Below are 21,306 nucleotides of genomic sequence, written 5' to 3'. Positions count from 1 at the left end.
TAGACATAGGTGTTTATAATGGGTCCACTCGGGAATGCGGGTGCTGCGCACAGGCATGCCATGCCAGGTTCACACCTAAGAGAAACTCTTGGGATCAAATACTCAGCAGGCCAGGAGCTGGCCCGGGGGTGACTTTGATCACATGGAGTGGAGTCTCCAGCAATTTAACTTGGCCATCTGAGACTCACACAGCAGACCCTGCTCTCTCTCATACCTTCCATCAGCCCAAGAGCTACACAGGGCTGTGTGTGCTAGCCAGGTGACCTCAACAGCCTCAATGGCCAAACGTTCAACGCAGGTAACTCACTTGTCTCACAAGCATGAGGATCTGCGTTCGGATCTCCAGCACTCACATACATAAATGTTTGACAATTCTGACCGCTTTTAATTCTAGCCCTTGGATGGCACAGACGGTGTGTGTGTGTGTGGGGGGGGGGGGGATCTTGGAGCAAATCAAGTAGTTAGACTATTCCAACCAGCAGGCTCTGGGCTCAGCTGAGACCCCGCCTGAATAAATGAGGTGAAAGCAACTGAGGAAGACTTCTGATGTCAGTCTAGATCTCCACGAATACCTGCATAAATAGGCATGCACACTGGCACACACATGTCCAAGTGTGCAGACACGCACACACACGAGCACACCCCTCACACAGACACATACATGAATGAATGAATGAATGAATGAATGGGAAAATGGACTAAAGGGAGTTGTTCTGTGGCGTGAGGAAGGCTGGTCTTTCAGCTTGTTCAGGTGGAGCCCTGAGACAGCAATGACAGATTGTTGTGTTCCTTGAAGCACCGTCAGGCATGCTTCACCAGAGAGAACTAAGACTGTAAAAAGTGTGTCTGCTGCTAACTGAGCGTTTTAGGAAAGTACTCCATAAAGAACTTATGTCTTTACTGCAGCATCTTTGCTGCTGCTTAGGACAGGGGCTCTCCCTGTAGCCTAGGATGCCCAGCACTCAATGGAGGCAGTCTTCCCACTTTAGCACCATGCCCAGATTCTGACCAGTTTCCAGCTCTACGTGTCTCATGGATTTCTCCCTCCAGAAGACCATCTAAAAACTGGGCTCACGTGTGCCTAGGACACAGCGTTTGCTTTAGAAGTGCTTGGCTATAATGAAAAGGAAACTCAGGTTTCCGATACGGCTAGTGAAACAGGACAGTGTGGTTGCATTCACTTCACCTGTCTTCACCAAACATCCGCCAAACACAGCAAGAACCAGCCTTTCACTGCCCACTGTCTCCCTTTCCTATCCACTTCAATCAGAACTGTTAACAGAGATGAACGAGTCACAAGTAGTAATACGAGATAGGGGACCCCACTATCTTGAAATTAAAAAAAAAAAGATAACAAGATCTCCTGAGTAAATTGGGAGCATAGGGACCTAGGGGGAGGGTAGAAGGGGAGGGGAGAGGGAGGGAGGGAGGAAAGAGGGAGGGAGGAGAGAGGGAGGGAGGGAGGGGAGCAAAGAAAAATGTAGAGCTCATTTAAAAAAAATCAATAAAAAAATAAGATAGACTACCAGGTGAACATGCCATAAACTGGGTATTTAAAAATGTTACAGAATATTATTATGGTGCTTTGTGATTTTCAATGGAAAATTGTTTCAACTTTTCCCCCACACTTGAAATTTTTCCTAAAAAATACTGGAAAGAAGCAAATGGCAGTGTAGTTTGTCAGTCAAGAAAGCCCATCAGTTGTCCCCTGGGAGCACGGAAAGGGCCAAGACCAGCAGGGGACAAACACTGCCCGTCTACTCAGATCAGAACAAAGGACAAAGGGACCACGTGGAGGTGTTCTCCGCACACAGCTGCACAGGAGATAGAGTTCTGCTTGTCATGTTGTGGGATGGTTTCTGAAAACATGTCTCATCAACCTCAATGCTCTGCGACAGGGCAGTAGACGATAAATGCAAAGGCACCCGCGGAAGGAAGTGAGCTTCCTCTGGAGGGGAGCCCAGAGTGTTGGCTCAGCTCCGCACTGGAGCGCAGCCTGCTGCTTTGTTGCTGCTCCTTAAGATGCCTGCTGCATCTTTCCAGTTCAGCTACTTCCAGTTAGTGCCCAGAACAGAATCCAGAGGTCCCTTGTTCACTAGGTGTAATCTGGTGAGCCAGAGTGTAAGACAAGTGAACACTGAGATGGAGAGTCCGTCAGACTAGACATTAGTGGATATCTCTTAGTCCCCAGGTCCATAGTGCTGGGAGGCAGCCCTAGGAAGGATGTATCTGTTAGCTATCAGAATCTAATGCCATAAAACAGGCCTGTGAGATGGGGTTCACTCTCACAGCTGTTCTGCCATGTGAGCACTCAATGTCCCTCCCTCCACAGGACAAAGTATTCAGAGTGCCACCTGGGATACAGAGTGGGTTCTAAGACAGTCTGGAACTTTGACTTTCCAGCTTCCGTAATGGTGGGAGAACAAATCCCATTCTTTGTAAGCTACCTACCCTCCAGGATTTCTGCAATGGCTGCACAATGGACTAATGTCCACAGGAAAAGTGATAAAAACAGTGTGGACATGTTTAAAGCGTGCTTCAAAAGCTAGACTCTGCAACCATGGCACCTACTGGACAATAAAGATTATTACACCTCAAACAATTTACCGGGCCTCATAACATAGGCGTGTCACCGGGGATGATCTTTGAGGTTTCAAAAGGCTATGGCCGGCCCAGTCTCCCTATCTCATTCTGCTCCTGCCTGTGAATCAGATAAAGGTGCTCAGCGACTGCTCCAGCATCGTGCTCGCCTAACTGCCAGTTGCTATTCCACCCACCATGATGCTAAATGGACTAACTCTCTGAAACTAAACTGGAAGCAATTTAATGCTTTAAAGCTCTCCAATTAAATGCTTTCTATAAGTTTGGCCACGTTGTCTCTTTGTAGCAATTAAATAGTGACTAAGACAGCTATCAACATCACAGTGCACGATGTGGCAATACAGGAATGAAAACACCTCCATAAGTAGACATAACACAGTCAATCAAGGAAAGCAAACTGCAGGCTAGGGCATATAGTGTGTTATCTTTTTATAGATAGGATAATAATTATATTTGCCAGTATTTCTGTAACAAACCATTCAACAATAAGAGGTGAATTTTAAATTGATTACCAAGAAAGCCAGAAAAGGAAAGAGAGTGGGTAAGAACAGAGGTTTCTCAGTATATATACTTTTTTGTTTTAATTTTAATGTGTAGATAAATCACTGATTTAAGAATTCTAAATTAACGGGATGCATTACTTAACAACAAAAGAGAAAATATAGAAGAATGACCTTAAGAAACTGCCTAGTTAAAAAAAAATCTCCTAAGAAATATTAGAAAGTACTTGGTTACACCCGAGACATTCATGTCACTATGACCCAATGGGCATATCTTGACAGGCCAGCTGTTACTGTAGCTCGGAGTCCACTGCTGACATCTCTTCTCCCCTCAGCAGCCTGGACAGCACCTTTTGGTACTCTGAATGCAAGCCAACAGGAGGTGGCTTCCAGGTCAGAACCAGGTTGATTTCTCCAAGCCTTGTGACCAAAGTATGTGGTGTCCAAGTGGGCAAGCAAGATCAACATCAATACTTGTACTGTCTGGGGAGGGAGGGGTCTCTGGGTGTCCCACACTTAGCACGGAGCTTTGTCTTTAGTAACTGGAAAAGCACCACCTTAAACTCTTTTTGACTGATTAGATTTAAGGCCCACTCCACAGGAGAAAACTCATGGCTGATAGGATAAATTTAGCCAAGAACTCATGGCTGGGGAACTCAGTGGCCCTGGAGAGTGAACCTACTACCATTCTTTTGCTTAATGGATGTAGTATCAAGTTGCCTTCTAAATACATATAAACATGTATATCCACATGTCTTTATATCCATAGATCAGGGCAACCGACAGGCCTCAGCACACTCCTCTTCCCTCAAGGCTCAGAGAACATCACAGAAGAGGGACAGAAAGACTGTAAGAGACAAAGACTGGGGACGACTAAGGCAGAACAGTATCCCTGGACATGAAGCGGTCATTGCGTCCATGAGCTCACACCAGCCAGCTAAGGCTGCCTACAGCTGAAGCAGTCAACTGTGCAGCAGGGATGGGGGATCTGTTAATAACTGATACCTCCGAGGGAAGGGAAAGTCAGTTTTCTTAAGGGGTGTGGTCCTGATTAGGTCGACCATGTGCCAGGGCATGCCCACACCCAAGCATATATGGATGGTAGTAACTGCACTTGGTTTATATAAAAGGAGGAGGAAGAGGAGGCAGGAAGAGGAGGAAGAGGAAAAGAAAGAGGGAGAAGAAAAAGGAGGAGGTGGAGGAGAAGACAAGATGAAGAAGAAAAAAGGAAGAAGAGGGGGAGATGAAATTGGGATAGCAACATGGTGGAAGCGAGAGGACTTGAAATAGAGAGCAGGGTGAATTTAACTATGTCTGTCTGTCTGTTTGTATGATATTATCAAAGAATAAAGTTTTTTTTAAAGAAACACTAAAGGTGAGATCAGAAATGTAAAGTACTGCCTGCAGCTCTGTCTAGGATATTTAAAATCACAATGAAAATACATGTTTCGTGAGAATGCAGAGAACAGACTGCCATGTGGTTACACTGGTGCAGCGGCTCTCATCTTTAATACATTAAATTCTTTGTACACAGACACAGTACATGTAACTCCTGTGCATTCGCACAACAACGGTAATCTACTGAAGCTGTACAAAAGTTTAAAACCAACCCTCCTTCCTGGCCAAAGGGCACAGAAGCTAATAGATGGGGTTTTTGGTTTTGAGACAGGGTCTCATGTAGCCTAGGCTGGCCTCGCACTCTGTATGGTTGAGGATGACTCTAAATTTCTAATATTTCTGTCCCATCTCTTGAGGGTAGGGATAACAGGTGTGGTAGACAGGACCAAACCCTGGGTTCCATGCTTGCTAGATAAGCCCTCTCCCAACTGAGCTGCAGCCCACCTCTGACAGTTTGAAGCTAGCCTTGAAAGCATTACGCATCTGAGATACACTTGCCCAGGTACTTCCCAACACCCGGCCACAGCTACTCAAAGGACAGAATCGGCAATCCCATCCTTCTCCCACTTCCCCACTCTCAGCTCCTGCAGTCCAGGCTGGCTCAAACTCTGTGAAACCAAGGCTGACCAAGAATTTTTGAATCAGATGTTTTCTATTTCACCTATAAATTTGGTGCTAAGGATTGACTAGGGCTTTATGCACACAAGACTGGGCTACAAAAGGAGCTCACTGGTTTCCTAATCTTAGGGAGTCCATATCTACACCTCTAAGATTGTTTATCACCTTTCAACCCCCAGGGTTGCTAAGAATACAACTTCACTTCTAGTTCCAAACTAAAATGCTGCGTTATTTTTCCTGACTGTAAAAGCATGTGTTTATTTCAAAGAGAGAGAAAAAAAGAAAGAAGACTGACAAAAGCTGAAAAGCAAACTCCCAAATCCCTAGCCCCAGATATAAGAAGTATAGAACAGTCTAGTAATTAGGAGCTGCCTTTTAGCCAGGCAGTGAGTTCAAATCCGTACTCTATCAACTCACTAGCCTTGAAAACTTGACCCATTTGTTTAACCTGGCCCTCAGATTCCTCAGGAATAAGATAAGGAACAGCCTGTACCTTGTGACTTGAATGAAGTAATAAAATTAAAGCACAGAGGAAAGTGACTGGCTTAGCAGGCCAGTACATGCTGGCTGTTCTGACCTTTGATTTGTAAAACCACAACATATGCAATTACTTTTTCTTTCCTGACCGCTATGGGTTCTGGAATTAGTCTTGGGGTTCCAGGCAAAGCAAACTCTATGGCTACTGACACCCACGAAGGGTGTTTCTGGGGTCTGCGTCTTTGCTGAATCTCAAGGAAACCAGACCTCCACCCAACTGTGTGGCTGCCAGATCCACCCAAGCGTGCTATGTGGCCAGCAGAGCCTGTGCCCCGTCAGCATTAGAACAGTAGGGAGAGGCCCTATGACTGCGTCTGATGGCTGTAAGGTCAAACTCCTTAAGGAAGCTGAGAGAAGTTATCCCGGATCCAAACCACACAGTAGTGCAGTGAAGGATTCTGGGAGTGCAAGCCTACTTCTGTTAAAGGAGAAACCAGTAGTCACATATACTCAAGTGTGAAGTGATGCAGGCTCGCTGCATCTCCTTGTTGTTCTGACAAGAACCAAATACAAGTGTGAGTGAGTGTGTGTGTGTGTGTGTGTGTGTGTAAAACACCAAGGTAAGGCAACCTCATCCTTTCCATATTTGAAAGATGTGACGGATCTATTGGATGAGAAAACAAGGCAGGACACAGTGAAGCATCACTACCACCAACACAGAACTTGGGACGAATAAAAACAAGAGGGAGAAATCAACATGATTTTAAAGATGAAGGCACGATATGAGAGGAACATATAATTTCAGCAACAGAAAAATCAAAGTTTGCATATGGCAACCTTCCAGTGGAAAAGAATACAAACTGTCTGTACGCAGTGAAGGATTCACTGGGATCTGTGCGCGTGCACTATGTGCATATAGGTAGGGATGGTGAGACATGTCCTCTGGGAACTAACGCAGCAGGGCCTCAGACCTCAGTACAATTGACTCCATGATAGAAGCACCATTCAGTCTGGAAAACCCAGTGTTTTTAGCAGCACCACCTGCCAAAAATGAAACAAAGTTCATATAGTTCTGGGAAAGTCTCAGAATGTACTAACCTTGCCTTTTAGCTTCTATGGATCTGCTTCTAAATAACTGTTCTTGTTAACTGAAGCATGTCAGCCCAGAACCCTGAGAAAGGCTCAGGGCTACCGGGGGATCCTGAACACCCAGTGTAGTCACAGCTCAGCGAATACTTTCTACTGGCTTAAACCCATGTCCAGGCCATTTTCTCTGGTGAACACCCCATAACATTTCATTATCTAACATACGGGAGCAGGCTGGAGAGATGGCTTAGCAAAGAAAGATACCTGCTCCCCACCTAGCTCAACTTAGACCCACACGGAGCAAGCAAGCAACGTAAATTGCTTTAGGTTGTCCTTTCTCCCTCTCTTACACACACACACACACACACACACGCACAGTAAAACACATTAAAAATGAATGAGAACCATGAAACTTTGGAAAGGAGACCAATATTAAAAATACCTTACCACAACACCATCAGTTTCCCCATAAAAATAAGCAAGCAAGCATGCATCTACTTAGGGAAATGTTCAAGCAGCGTCAAAGACGAAACTCCAAACCCAAACAGAGCCAACAGACCACAACACACTTGTACAGACGGGGTGCGCAGGCTCCACATGTCTGTCAGCAGACTCCACTTCAAACCCCCCAGAAGACTGTTAGTGGAGAAACTATAAGTGGATTTGTCCCACATGTGCAGAGTGAAACAAATCATGATTTGAGAAACAAAGATAGACTTCATTTGTAGCACTTTAAGGCCGCAAACAATCGGTGACCAGGGGCCATGTTAAATATTTCAAACATGCTCATCCAACTCTTTTGATACAAGTTCAGTATAAGCTTCCACTTTCCCATTAGGTGCAGATACTTCTTTATATTAAGCCATGCACAGAAGCCTTCAGCTATTAGCCTCTAGTCTTCTGCTAATGCCCACTGGCAGTACCATCAGCCTTTTCTTACACTAACTTCTCAGAACTACAACAATTCCATTTAAAGAAAAAAAAGTCTAATCTCAAAAAAGCTTCTTAAAAATTGCACTCAAAAAAAGAAATCTATCAAAATAGTCTGTGTATCTAGAGCTTCAAGCTCCTTACAGAGGTTGAAATTCCCCCAAACTAAGTCCTCAAACCATGGGACGAGCTCTGACGGCCTGCTTGTGTCATGGGAAAGGAGCAGAGGTGACCTAGGTTACAGCAGTCTTTAGTACTTGGAGAGCTGGGGGATACAGCCCCAAGTACACGCAGCCCGTGAACCTGGCTTGTGCTTCAATACCACTGCTCCAACACAACCAGACTCAGCTGTGCCTGCAGGGGAACCGTCAAATAGAATCAAATGAAACGAGGAAAACCAAAACAAGGCTGCTGGGCTGGAAGCATAGCTGGGGAAGGGAGACAGTGGGAGGGAGCCCAGCGCAGCTGCCTGGGGAAATTTACATTCTGGTCCAGTAGCCAGGAAAGGAATCTATCTGAGCAGAAAGCCCCAAACTGAAGCACTGTTCTGCTGAGCGGGAAAGAACGGAGATTATAACCACAGCAGGATGGGAAGCCACAGAAACCTGTCTCTATGACTGTGCTGACGACATTAAGCTATATGCCTAGACAAAACCCTTCTTCAAATACAAGGACATCTGGAAACATCCCAACATCACATATCAGACATAGGGTAGAGCCAGGAGACACCACAGTTCTAGCTAGTCAGAGAGACACAGAACACAACACAAAGCTCTCAGACAACATATCTTTAAAGATAGAGGAGGTAAATGGCCATCTTTACAGTGGTGAACAATAACGAAATTCATCAACTGAGAATTCTATCCCAGAAAACACCAGAAAAATGTTGGGCTGGCCATTAAGAGATGGCTCGGTGGTTAAGAGCACTTGCAGCTCTTGGGAGGACCCAGGCTCAGGGGCCAGCACTCATGTGGTGACTCACAACCACCCATTGCTCCAGTATCAGGGGACCTGACTCCCTCTTCCAGTCTTCAAGGGCACCAAGTCACATGCTGAGACAGACATGCATACAGTTAAACACTAATATACACAAAATAAAATTTAAAAAAATAGCCGGGCGGTGGTGGCGCATGCCTTTAATCCCAGCACCTGGGAGGCAGAGGTAGGCGGATCTCAGTGTTCGAGGCCAGCCTGGTCTCCGGGAGCTAGTTCCAGGACAGGAACCAAAAGCTATGGAGAAACCCTGTCTCGAAAAATCAAAATTAAAAAAATTATTTTTTGTTGAAGGGTTGGAAAGATAGCTCAGTGGCTAAGATTATCTACGGCTCTTAGAGAGAACCTGAGTTTGATTCCCAGCCCACACAACAGATGGCTCACAATGGCCTATCACTCCAGCTCTAGGGGAACCAACGCCCTCTTTTGACTTCCATGGGCACCTACATTCACGTGCATATACACACATAATTTAAAATAAATCTTTTAAAAAAATTTGCCTAAAGACAAAAAACTCAAATCACATTTTAATTTTTAAAAGCCTTAAATGTTAAAGGTATTACCAATCAAAAAATGATGCAATTTATGGAAATGCATGAATTTGGGGTGGGGGGGAAGCTTAGCGGTTAAGGAGCTTGCACAGAATGAAGACGTGGGTTTAGATCTCTATCACCCACTAAGAGCTGGGTGTAATCCATGTGCCTGTAATCTCAGCACTGGGGTGACAGAGACAAGTGGACCCCAAGGGTTCACTAGCAACCAACCGAGATAAAATGGGAACACTCCAGGTTCAGAGCCACTGGAGGAAGCACACAAAATAATTAATACCCTGATGATGGCCACATAAGGTAAGAGGATTTGAGCTTTTACTCTGGGTACTTCAATGATTGCTTTTGTTTTTGTTTTTAATTGTGAGTTGTAAATTAAAAATAAAATAAAATGTTTATTCACTCAAAAGAGATGATAGCAGGCCCAGGAGCGAGGGCTGTATGCCTGCACTCAAGAGGCTAAGGAAGAAGGAATATGAGCCACAGGCTACAACAAGGTATCTCAAAAAACCCAAATCAACAATATTGGCAAAAAAAGAACAACTATGGATGCTATTTTTTTAAGAGAGAAGATAAACCAGATGTGGTGTTCATGTCTGCAATACCAGGAGAAGCAGAGACAGGTGGTTCTCTGTGAGTTTGAGGTCAGCCTGGCAGACATAGCCAGTTCAAAGCCAGCCAAGGTGAGAGAGAGAGAGATATCAAAGACACTGAAGCTGGAAGTTAGCTCGTAGAGATTAGCATATACTCAAGAAGAACTTGGTGAGCGGCTGTGCTGTTAAGATGGCAGACTGGATATCTTATATTCCTAAACCTCAAAGGTAATTAAGCTTTAATTAATTATTTGGTCTCAAAATAGTGATATGGAGGCTGAGAAATAAAATCTAATAGCAAGTATAAGTATTACTGTATTGTATGGTATTGTACGACACTGGAGAACACTTACAACCCTTGCTCACCAAGAGCTACATGACTACAAAGTTCAGCCTGGTACTGTGTCACAAGTGAAAACCCAGGAAAGAAAGCACAGGTCAGGGACTTCGGGCAACATGTGGCCAAGTCAACAGAGACTGAATTATGAGACTCAGAACCTAACATACACCCCGCAGTTGCTTCCTGCGTGACGGTTCAACACGTCATCATTTCAAGCTGCATTTCCATCGAAATTACTTTACGACGACTGTGGTATGGAGTTTGTAGAATGCAGACACTCTTCTTTAAAAAAGCTAGAGCCAAGCAACAAGTCCAACGGTGGAGCTACTCACTGTTCTGCATTCGTACAAACGGAGACTGTTTAACAGCTTTAACACAGAAACGACAGTTTCATTCAAATGCAAGTCCAGAAGAACTAAAAGCAGGACTCAAACAAGTGCATGTCGGCCAATATTCAACACAATGTAGTTCAAAACAGCCAACAGACTGCATGCTCAGTCACAGACGAGCCTTGAAATGTTATTCTAATCACACGTAGCCAGACAGAAAAGAACAGATAGTGTATGGTTCCACTTATTTGAAACCCTAGAAAAAGTAAATTCATAGAGACAGAAAGCAGAACCGGTTGCCAGAGCTTTGAGGGAGACTGAATTAAAAGCGACTATTTAACAATAATATAGTTTATATTTGAAATAATGAAGACATTTTGGAAGACATTCTGGAAGTGAGTTTGACAAAGTGTCACTGAACTGCCGCTTAAAGGCATTAAAATGACGGGTTCTATGTTACTATACATTTACCACAAGCTTTAAATGATCATACAAATCAATAAGCTGTACAACTGCTGAAACAAATGGCTCTCTGTACCCTCCTCCGGAACGGCCAACACACCAGCTAGCGAGCACAGGCCAGCGCACGGCCATGCTCACACAAGGAGCCTGCCAGAAGCCCTAAGGAAAGGCAAAAGTACTTTACATAGAGTTGTGTGTGACAGCGCAGAGGCAAAGCCAGAGTCACCTCTGTCTTGGGCATTCTGGGAGGCGACACAGACATGATCTCACCCCAACTTTAAAGAAGCCTGAGGATGCTAACCCACCTGGCTGAGTTTAACCCAGTAACCCTGAGACCTCTCAGGTGCATAACTCTGCACCTCCTCCAGGGACAGAAACCAAAGGTCTCTTTCCACACATTTAAGTACTTTGTTCACTGTGTCTTACAAAGAGAAACACTCAGAACTCCCTTGGCCCCATCGAGTCCTGACCAACATTTTCTCTTAGTCTCAAGAGAAAGGACCCATGTGTCACATCTCTCCTCAGTCAGGCTGTGCCCACAGGTAACTGGACCAGGACACTGGCAACTGCTGACCCTGCAAGCTCTCTCCTCTTCCTGTTCAGAGTACTGCCCCTGTACACACGTCCTCTAGTTTTCAGTGTCCTCCTCCCTCCTCAGTGTGCATGCAGTTTCCCGAAGAGGTGGGGTGTATGGGAAGGGCCTGCACGCTAACCTCTCACAGACTGACCTGAGTGTGGAGCGAGTGTGGAGCGAAGGAATGAAGGTCACAGCCAATATCTTTAACTTCTGTATCAGACCTGAAGTTCTCATGACTGATAAACCGGTCTATGTATCTAGAGTCATCACCTAACACTAACACACTAACATCTGAAACCCACAGAAGAGGCCCTCGAGCATTGCTGCAGCAGGCTCGGGCCCTCCAGCATTGTAACATGAGGGCCTGCTTGTTGGGGTTTATGTCCTGCCCAGTTCCCCACAGCTGGCAAGCCCCAAAGAAAATCACACAGAGGGCTCAGAGACTCGACCGCTTTCCTCTCGGGAGCAGACGCCTCAGAGAGACGCCATGCCCCGCTCCCGGGATGAAGCTCCGACCCAGGATGGACTAGGCTGGAATCTCCCCGGTAAGCGCACCTTGGGGTGCTACATACAGATGATTAGAGGTGGGCTAAATTAATATGTGAGAATTAGCCTAGAAGAGAATGGGCCAGGCAGTGTTTGGAGGAATACAGTGTCCCTGTAATTATTTCGGGGCATAAGCTAGCTGGGCAGGCGGCCGGGGTGTTGGGGACGCAGCCCCGCCACCGCCCTTATTACTTCATATGGCGCCCAACGTGTGGACAACTAAACCCATTTAAAAAACCTGAGAAGGCTTAAAAATAAGGGAAAGAGAGTTTAACACAGATTTTTGCTGTTTGTTGGTGGCGTGCTGTAGAGAGATTTCCTGATTCGGCAACAGTAGCAGAAAAAAAACGCTGTGTCATTTTAAAACGCCACTTCCTGGGGCTGTGCCGCCATTGCGATCTCTGTCTGGTTCCTGCGGGAGACAGAGCTTTTGAATAGAGCATTTGGAGTAAAGTGCTATGATTTGTTTGATGGCAACTAGACTCGCTGTGTTCTCGGGTCTGCTCTGCTTGTTAGAGACAAGCATGCGCTTTCTTCTAAGAGAAGCTTCCTGACTCAGCTTTAGCTGCAAAGCCTGCAGCTCATTAAGAGGTCCTGCCACGAAACACTTAAATGGTGTTGATGAAAAGCTGAACGCATGCTTCTCGGTTTTCAGCCGTAGCAGGAAAAAAGCTGCGCCGTTTAAAAATGCCAGCTTTCTGGGCTGTCCTGCCAGGGCAAACTCTGACTGTTTGAGGCAGGAGGGCTGGCTACCGAGAGAGAGGACTTGAGTGTTGTCTGTTGTAGCTCACTTGCTGGCAGGGACCTTGAAATGCCATACAGTTGTGGCAGTAAACATGGCTACAGCCAGTACCTCAGCCATGAGGCTGGAAAGCTAAGGAATGGGCTGGATCCAGCCAGCAAAGCCACGCCTTTAATCCTACTGATATTGCTTGGTAAATTAAAGATTCATGTGGTCAGAAAAAGAGAGATATACAGTAAAGAGAGATTCAAAGACAAAGAAAATTTCTAAATGGTTTGAAGTGTGTTAAAAATATATGCAGACTAAAATTTAAAGTTCTTAAAGTAAAAAAAAAAAAGGAAGAGAGTTGTTGTGTGTGGTACACACCTTTAATCCCAACACTTGGTAGGCAGAGGGAGATAGACCTCTGTGACTTCAAGGTGTGGTAGCACACGCCTTTAATCCCAATGCCTGGGAGGCAGAGACAGGCAGATCTCTGAGAGTTCAAAGACAGCCTGGTCTACAGAGTTACTTCAGGTCAAAGATACAGAGAACCTGTCTCAAAAAGCAAAAAGTTAAAAGTAAAAATAAACGAAATAGAGGTTAAAACAAAGCTGTACAAAGATGGAAAATACACAGAGAATCTTGATACTGTATGCTATTATGCTCTCTTTGAATTATTTGAATGCTGAGGAAGGAGCAACAGCTACTAAAAGATATTTATTTATAAATACTGCTGAACTAATCCAACATAGATATTATGAATCTGGATCTAAGGATATGATACTTTGGAAAGAAGTTTCTTATTTTGTTTTCACAGAGGATGAGACGCTGTTCATTTCTTCTATTCCAATTTGGTATGATGGACCACGCCCTCCTGAAGGATTGTTGTGAACATCTTCAGAAAATTGCTTCGCTCAACTGCCAACTGAGATGAAACTAACACACAGGTTATACCATGAAAGACCTAATTAACGACGCCCCCATTCAGCAGGAAGCAGTTTGGAGAGAAATAACTGCGCCCATATTCCCAAATATTGTTTATAAATGTTCTTTTACATTCAAAGGGGGATATGATAGAGATATGAATAATTTACATTGATATGGATTTTGTTTTAGTGATTTAAGGTCAATTTTGTTATATGTATATGTGTTTCTGATCTTGATTAAGGAACTGTGATTGTGTAGTTCATTTAACAATGTAATGTATAATTAGAAATATAGATTGTTAATAGATAATCATAATAGTCAAGTTTGTAGTCATGTTAGTTAAGATTTTCTAGATGTACATAGATATATTTTAGATAGGCATTCTTCATATTTTTCAAAGATTCTAGAATATGGCATTTTAAATGTTTTAATAATTTAGGACTTTTCATGACAATGAGACACTCTGCTCCTGGCAGCACCAATCTACTTCAAGAGGAAGATGGGCATCGAAGAGGATCCTTATGGAGTTTGATAGCCATTTGGGCAAAAAACTGCTCTTGCCTGGACTATTGCATAAACTGGACACAGAGAACCCGCAGAGAGAGGACTACTGAACTTGCCTAAGGTGAGATGATCTTTCGGGGTTCCTGATTCATGAAAGAGTCTGCGAGACATTCTGCAGGACACAACAGATAGTGACTGAACTGACTTTGAATTTTCCTGCTTTATGGAAATGTCTGCTGGATACCATGGGCCTGAAGGCTGAAGATGGATGCCCCAACGGTACAAAAGAACTTTGGGTGACTGTCCAGGCAGCGAGATGTCTTTGTCATTTCTAGAGTTTGAAGTTTCTTAGTTCTTGTTTACTTAGGTAATATTATATCTTTCTGGAGTCTTTGATGGAGTTAAGAATAGTTTGTTATAGTTATAGTTTTCCTTAGTTATGATAAAGATTATTGTAACTTTTACTTGATAACTGTTTTGTTATATGTAATTTTGCTATGTTAAAGTTAAAGCCTTTTTTTTGTTTAAACCGAAAAAGGGGAAATGATGGAGGAAGGTCATTGGCTAATAAAGGAACTGCCCTGGCCCATTTTATTGGTTAGAGGATAGGTGGGAGGAGTAAACAGAACAAAATGCTGGGAGGAAGAGGAAGTGAGCTCAGAGACTCGACCGCTTTCCTCTCGGGAGCAGACGCCTCAGAGAGACGCCATGCCCCGCTCCCGGGATGAAGCTCCGACCCAGGATGGACTAGGCTGGAATCTCCCCGGTAAGCGCACCTTGGGGTGCTACATACAGATGATTAGAGGTGGGCTAAATTAATATGTGAGAATTAGCCTAGAAGAGAATGGGCCAGGCAGTGTTTGGAGGAAAAAAAAAAAAAAGAAAAAGAAAATCACACAGAGATCTCCATAAGTTATAAAACTAATTGGCCCATTAGTTCAGGCTTCTTGTTAACTCTTGTAGCTTATATTAACCAATTGTTCTTAGCTATGTTAGCCACATGGTTCGGTACCTTTCTCAGCCAGGCAGATTATATCTTGCTTCTTCCGTGGTCTGGGCAGGACAGAAATCCTAACAAGCCAGCCCTCATGTTACAGAATGGCACCCATGTGGATAACTGAATCCACAGAAAGCTTGAGAAAGCTTGGAAAAGAATAAAGCATGGCTTCTTGGTGGCAGCAATTTCTCAGGTCTGCTCTGCTTGCAAGAGGCAAGTAAGCACTCTCATTTAAGAGAGGCTTCCTAACTCAGCTTTAGCTGCATAACCCTGCAGCTCTTTTAAGAAGGTCTGCCACAAAAAACTTAGATGGTATTGATGAAAAGCTGAATGCATGCTTTTCGGTTTTTAGCCATAGCAGGAAAAAAGTTGTGCCATTGTAAAATGCCAGCTTTCTGGGCCATCCTGCAAGGGCAAACTCTGACTCTTTCAGGCAGGCGGTCCGTGTGGTTAAGCTTGCTTGCTGGCAGGGACCTTGAAACGCCACAGAATTGTGGCAGTGAACAAGGCTCTGGCTGGTACCTCCGCCAGGAGGCTGAAATCTTAGAAAGGTAAGAAATGGGCTGGATCCAGCCGACAAAACCACGGCTTTAATCCTCTCCATAAAGACTCGTGTGGTCAGAAAAAGAGAGATATACAGTAAAGAGAGATTCAAAGACAAAGAAAATCTAAATGGTTTATAGTGTGTTAAAAATATATGCAGGCTTAAAAGAAAAAAAAGATTAAAGTTCTTAAAAAAGAAAGAAAGAGAGTAGTTGGGTGTGGTAGTACACACCTTTAATCCCAACACTTGGGAGACAGAGGTAGATTGACCTCTGTGATTTCAAGGTGTGGTAGGACACACCTTTAATCTCAGCACTGGGGAGGCAGACAGACAGATCTCTGTAAATTAAAGGGCAGCCTGGTCTACAGAGTTATTCCAGGACAAAGATATACAGAGAACCTGTCTCAAAAAGTAAAAGTAAAAATAAAAGAAATAGAGGTTAAAATAAAGCCGCATAAAGATGAAAAATACACAGAGAATCTGGATATTGTATGCTATAATGCTCTCTTTGAATTGTTTGAATGCTGAGGAAGGAGCAACAGCTGCTAAAAGATATTTGTTTATAAATGCTGCTGAATTAATCCAAGATAGGTATTCTGAAAATATCTTGACTTCAAAATTGAAGTCAAAAGGTATGTAACTTTGGAGAAGAGATTTTGCTTTTGTTTCCACAGGAAATGAGAGGCTGTAGATTCATTCTGAGTTAAGAAAACTCAGGTTTGATCAAGAAAGACCACCTGAGAAATCTTCGGTAGGAACAGATGGCCCAGATGTCTAAGTTCTACATCCAGAACAGATTCAAGACTGCTGCCTGAGATGATCAAGACTCACAGGATACTCCAGTCAGGACTTGATGATAATTCTAAATTTTCTTTAGGTCCCCATAAGATTATCAGTTCCCCCAACCAGCCGGAAGGAATACTACGCCCACATTCCCCAAAAAAATGGACTATGGATATTTTCCTTTGGTTTTTTATTTTAAAGGGGGGGGGGAGTGGTGCGGGAGAATTATCTGTATTCTGTCAATCATGTTTTAAATAAATGCTGATTGGCCAGACAGGAAGTAGAGGCAGGTCAACCAGACAGGGAGTAGAGGCAGGTCAACCAGACAGGAAGTAGAGGCAGGGCAATGAGAACAGGAGAATGCTAGGAAAGAGGAAGCCCATTCCTCCCAGCTCTGCCCAGACCACCCAAGAAGCAAGATGTTAGCTGCCCGTCTGAGAAAGGTACTGAGCCATGTGGCTAACATAGATAAGAATAATGGGTTAATATAAGCTACAAGAGCTAATAAGTAGCCTGAACTAATGGGCCAATCAGTTTTATAACTTATGGAGATCTCTGATTTTCTTTGGAGCTTGCCAGCTGTGGGGAACTGGGCAGGACAGAAACCTTAACAAGCCAGCCCTCGGTTGCACAGCCTTGCTGTAGTGGGCTTGGGCCCTCCAGCATTGCTGCAGCCAGGCTCAGGCCCTCCAGTGTTGCTGCAGTGGGCTCAGGCCCTCCAGCATTGCTGCAGTGGGCTTGGGCCCTCCCAACAACGTATTTGGAAAATGCACTGATTTATGACTTTCTTTTGTCCTGTGACCAAAAAAGTTCATGCAGCCTTTTCCTTGGTGACGGCAGACTATGTCATTCAGGGCAACTTGAATCCATGTTCCAAGGCTATAGCCATTCATATTTGGCTCAAAATAAACTATTTTCTTATTTCCTTTAATGCAGACCTATGACTTGATACCAACAAACTTGAGGCCACACTGTGAGGCCACGTTTTTGGGTCCCTCGTCCCTCCATAAGTATACACTCTCCCTAAGGACTTCACTGCCCATCTTTACACTGAGGAATCCCAGCTTATATTTCAACTCAGGTATTTTCTCTCAGCTTTAGGCTTATAAATTGCTATCAGATTTCCACGTTTGAATCAAAGGCATCTACCCAAGGAACTGTGACCCTGTGTGGGGAGTCGAGAGAGCCTTAAAAAGTGTAAAGAGGGCAGAGCTCTGAGAGAATGTGTGCTGTCTGACAGGGCACAGCCACGTGGAGGATCCTGGAGTGGCAAGCCTTCCGCAAGTCTGAGTTCAAATGCTGACAGTTGGTACAAAAATTGGCAACTGCACCTTCTTCCTCCCTCAGCTACAAAGAACCCGAATCAAGATGAGCCAAGCCAACGTGCTGAGGCTCTCAGTTGTTGAGTCAGAGGTGTGCCTCCCTCAGAGCGTGCACAGCCCACTTGACCCTGGCTTGTTCGTGTCCTCGTGCCTGTGGTTTATTCTTTCCTTTATTCTTTCCCCTGCTGCCTTTGTCGTGTTTCCAGGACCCACAGTAATCCTGGCCTCTGCACTGGGAGTTACCCTTCCAAAAGCTACTGATGTCCCCCTTTTGCCCCTCTGCGAGGTTGGGGCCTTGCGGTTTGCCCAGCAGTGTACGCTCTATTGAGAAGCTGCACAATTATTAAGAAGTTAACTGCTAACTGCTCTTTCCTTAGATTTACTGAGCCCAGGGCATCCGGTGACCTTCAGACTGTCCCAGAACGTGCAATGCCTATCCGCCTTCTTTAGTCCTGTGCCTCAGCAAACATAGAGCAGGTACACTACCATGGTGTTTAATTGGCAACAAAGTAGTTTGCCTATTTAGAGAACATAAAGGAACTAGCTCCAAGGAGGCTACACTTGGCCAAATCCTTCTGGCCTGAGGAAAAACCAGACAGGAGACACACACTCTAGACAACAAAATCCCATTTGGCACATGGCCTTCCCACCCACATCTCACTGTAGCAGGCTTCTCTCATTATAAAGCAATCTAAGCCCCGCCCCCATGGAGTTTTGAGGATTACAGTTCCTTCATCTTCTCAGGACCCACCCCACCATCAAACAACACTTTCTGACTTCTGAATATTAGCTTTTGAGTGATGAGCAGCCTTGGGTCTAGGAAGACGTCCTCAGTACTGCACCATAAAGCCCACTGTGCCCTGAGTGTCCCTACTCTAGATGGATCCTCACTTATCAGCACACCTTAAAGAAAAACCTCAAGACTGTTGTTGTTGTTACCATTGTTTACTTCTCTCACTCTTTTTCACATCTTAGAATGGTCTGGAAAACCTACTTTCTAAATATGTCTAAGATCTGCTCACTTCTCTCCATCTGCCCCAGAGGATCCTCTGCTGCCCACATCTGCCACTTCTCATGAACTTCATTCTGCAGCCTTGCGGCCAGAGGGTCTTTCTGCTGTGCAAGCTGAGTGTGTCTCTCTGGAGCAAACCCTTCAGTGCTTCCTCAAATTCCCACGAGCATCCTGGGAGACCTCAGCCTTCACATCCACAACCTACTCACGCACACATTCTCATTCACTAAGTAAGCTATGGAACAAACATTACTAACAACTTCACAAATAGGTTAAATAAACTGCAGGCCAGGCCAGCCAGGTCATGTCTATTAGCATAACTAGGAACACCCTCCTTTGTTCTCAAAAGTTTTCTAACTTGTGTGTGCGTGCACACGCTCGCGAGCACACCGCGCACGTGAATGGCAGGGGTATGACCATCCTACTTGTCACATCTCTATAGCCAGATACATATCATTCACTCTTACCAGCGACTATAAATTCCAGACTCACTAAACTACCTTCAGTTCCACAAACAAAGCACACCTGCCTCTGGATCACTACATATGTCCCCCTTACACCTGACTGACCCCTACTGACCTTGTAAGTTCAAGCAAGATTTCATACATGGGGAGTATCCTATACCTCCGAAGTGTCAACTGTCCCTCCCTCCTTACCGACTGCTTCAAACACGACTGCCCCATTACTATTAATGCTTCTCTGTGTCTGTGTTTCTACTAGGTTCTTATCTCACCTTGTTTGGTGTACCACTTGGTAGGTGGGTAATGATTAATCCATCTGCCACAGAGCACAATGTCTACTGCCTACACTAGATGCCTAGATGGTTGAAACTAATAAATTGATTTCTACTTCCAAATAACTCAAATCTAGTTCAGCTGTCATAGTACAGAAAGCAGCTTTCTTAAAATGAAAACCTTCATTAAGGAAACACCCACTTCCTCACATAAAAGAACCAAAAGCCATTATTTCAACAGGAAATCGAAAACTCTTAAATTTATATACTTTTTTATATTTTAAAAAGCCAATGCTTATCCCATACATTTATGAATGTGCATGCATGAATGCATGTGCACAAGTATGTGTGCTTTACGTGTACGAGTACATGCTGGCAAATATTATTATTACAGTTTTCCTTAGTTACGATAAAAGATAAAGTAGATATAAATATTGTAACTATAATTCTTGTTTGATACCTGTTTTTTCATATGTAATTTTACTATGTTAAAGTTAAAGCCTTCCTTTTTATTTAAATAGAAAAGGGGAAATGGTATGGGAAATCCTTCTGTATATGTATTGCTTTTATTGGCTAATGAATAAAGAAGCTGGGTTGGCCTGTGATAGGCCAGAGTAGAGCTAGGCGGGGAAAACTAAACTGAATGCTGCGAGAAAAAAGGCGGAGTCAGGAGAAGCCATGTAGCCCCGCCAGAGACAGAGGCCAGATGGAAACTTGCCAGTAAACCACAGCCATGCAGTGATACACAGATTAATAGAAATGGGTTAAATTAAAATGTAAGAGCTAGCCAATAAGAAATTAGAGCTAATAGGCCAAAGAGTGATTTAATACAGTTTCTGTGTGATTATTTAGAGGCTGAGCAGCAGGGAACCAACAAGCTGTCTCCTATTACACTTATGGAGGTCAGAGGTCAACACTAAGTGTCTTCCAGGATTGCTCTTCACCTTATCTTTTAAGACAGGGTTTCTTGCCAGGCGATGGTGGCGCACGCCTTTAATCCCAGCACTCGGGAGGCAGAGGTAGGCGGATCTCTGTGAGTTCAAGACCAGCCTGGTCTATAGAGCTAGTTCCAGGACAGGCTCCAAAGCCACAGAGAAACCCTATCTCGAAAAAAAAAAAAAAAAAAAAGACAGGGTTTCTTACTGAGCCTGGTCTCTCACCATCTGCCTAGACTGGCTGGGTTATTACCTCCAGGAATTTGCTTGTCTGTGTCCTCACCCCAGGGATACGGCTACATACAGATGGGTGCGACCACACCTGTCTTCTTTACATGCATCCTCAGGTCCTCATCTTTGTATTACCTCTCAACCCTCCCCACAAACATATCTCCTCTTCTTTTCCTCCTCCTCCTCCCCCATCCTCATTCTCTTCTTCCTGTCCTCCTCCTCTTCTTCTTCTTCATTGTTGTGGTTTTTTTTTTCTTTTTGAACACAGGGTTTCTCTGTGCAGCTCTGCCTGTACTGGTACTTGCTTTGTAGACCAGGCGAGCCTCGAACTCACAGAGATCCTCCTGCCTCCGCCTCCCAAGTGCAGGGACTTGAGGCATGCACCACCACCCGGGTATATTTGTCAATTATACTTTCTAAAGCTCTCGCACAGACTGAGGCAAGGCTTTTGCCCCAGCAGAGTTGGTTTCTGCTTGTTGAGGGCACCACAGCCAATTTTAGACTACATTCTGGCAGGATGCTGCATGGTTGCTGAAGCTGATGACCAGTGTGACCAGATGAAATCGAGGGAGCTGATCCGAGTTCATTTTATCAAC

The 21,306-nt window shown here is 44.4% G+C and overlaps 1 protein-coding gene across 1 annotated transcript in view; it reads right to left on the bottom strand.

The window, feature by feature from the left end:
- Positions 1-21,306, bottom strand: part of Snx9 (sorting nexin 9) — an 87,964-nt gene that overhangs the window by 47,631 nt on the left and 19,027 nt on the right. The gene's annotated exons all lie outside the window — the stretch shown is intronic.

The sequence above is a fragment of the Microtus oregoni genome, unplaced genomic scaffold (genome assembly GCF_018167655.1).
Source record: "Microtus oregoni isolate MIOR12 unplaced genomic scaffold, Mior012 000033F_ref0000390, whole genome shotgun sequence".
Lineage (NCBI taxonomy): Eukaryota > Metazoa > Chordata > Mammalia > Rodentia > Cricetidae > Microtus > Microtus oregoni.
The sequence above is the reverse complement of the archived record's forward strand: the minus strand, read 5'-3'. Positions and strand labels throughout refer to the sequence as shown.